The following is a 1,666-nucleotide window of genomic DNA, read 5'->3' as shown; positions in this document are numbered from 1 at the left end:
AGGTGGCCCCCATGCACAATGGGATGAAATGCTGCCCAGTGACCATCCCCATGATCAATTGGACTGTTGTGACCCATAGGTTTTTTTTTTTTTTATTGTGTTTTAAGTGAAAGTTTACAAATCAAGTTAGTCTTTCATACAAAAAATTATATACACTTTGCTATATACTCCTAACTGCTCTCCACCTAATGAGATAGCACTCTCCTTCCCCAAAATATGGAACACTTCACGAGTTTGCACGTCATCCTTGTGCAGGGGCCGTGCTTATCTTCTCTATATCGTTCCAGTTTTAGTATACGTGCTGCCAAAGTGAAAACTGTGGGTTTTTATTGGATATATATGTATTCTTCTTTCTCTCTCTCTCTCTCTCTCTCACACACACACACACACACACACACACACACACACATATGTCAAAGGAGAGATCTGGATCAGAGATATAATTTGGGAAATTCCTTGTCTTTGAGGTGGTATGTGGAAAGGAAAGAGCTGCCTTTGGAAGTCAAGGATCTGCTAGTTAACGGAATCTAGGACATGGGTGGTGGATGAAAAGGTTAGACTCACTCTGGATTGGAGGGATTACTTATGGGAAAGGAGTAGAGAGGCTATGCCATAGCTAAGTTGCTTGACTTAAATGTCTCATATCACAGGACTGGAGAGGTATTATTTGGTCCCTGAGATCAGAAGAGATCTGGAAGTGACTGAGAGGAATATGCTGGTATCTGCAGAGATGAGATTACATTATTAAACCCCACCCTGCCTGGTGAGTGCCCTTCCTACCTGGCCACATTTCTTCCTGCTGCCATGTGCCTACTATCTGAGGGTGTGGCAGCCAGGCAGGACGGCATCAGTGTTGGACGTCACCAGATATCTTCTTTTTGTTTTTGTGTTTCTGCTGTTCTTGAGGTAGTAGAGAGCGTGCAAGGAATCCTGGAGCTGGAGTCACTAGCTGGATCTGACCGCCAGCCTCTGCCACTTCAGGTGCCTGAGGATGGCAAGAACAACCAGAACGACCACCACTGCCACCATGTACCCACCACCCGCCTGTCAGTCTGCTGTGCTGTGGGGCTTAAGTTACTATGACTGCGAGCTATGCCACTGGTGTTTCAAATACCATCAGGGTCTCCCGTGGTGGACAGGTTTCAGTAGGGCTTTCAGACAGAGAAACTAGGAAGAAAGGCCTGGTGATCTACATCTGAAAATTAGCCAGTGAAAACCTATGGATCACCACAGAACACTATCCAATGTAGTCCTGGAAGATGACGTACCAAGGATCAGGATGATTGCACAGGAGCAGGCAGCGTTTCATTCTGTTTTGCATAGGGTCACCGTGAGACAGAGCCGACTGCACGACAGCCAACACCACCTCCGTGAAATGAAGCCCCCTCGGTTTTACCGCACATCCTCCCAGGTGGTCCTCACCACAGGCTTGTGAGGCAGGCACCACAGATATTACCGTCTTGTCCTGCTTTCTTTCTTTCTTTAAGGCGAGGTCACCAGGATATGGTCTTACACTAAGATGTGACTTAGAAAGGTTCTGTCCCCTGTGTTTGCTGAAGCCCCCCCCTTCTTCCTTGGCTCACTAATTGCACAGTGTGAATTGAAATACCATGATGATAAGGATAACTAACGTTTGCTGAGCATTCGCTGTGAACCAGGTATTGAT

General features: G+C 46.5%; 1 non-coding gene across 1 annotated transcript; it reads right to left on the bottom strand.

Annotated features, from left to right (window-relative positions):
* Positions 1–210: 210 nt before the first annotated feature.
* LOC126063315 (U6 spliceosomal RNA) lies at positions 211–317 on the bottom strand. The gene has a single exon (XR_007514261.1). It is a non-coding gene; the product is annotated as a U6 spliceosomal RNA (small nuclear RNA).
* Between the last annotated feature and the right edge of the window lie 1,349 nt (positions 318–1,666).

This window comes from Elephas maximus, chromosome 19, assembly GCF_024166365.1.
Source record: "Elephas maximus indicus isolate mEleMax1 chromosome 19, mEleMax1 primary haplotype, whole genome shotgun sequence".
Taxonomy (NCBI): domain Eukaryota; kingdom Metazoa; phylum Chordata; class Mammalia; order Proboscidea; family Elephantidae; genus Elephas; species Elephas maximus.
Note: the sequence above shows the minus strand (reverse complement) of the source record. Positions and strands in the feature narration are given on the sequence as shown.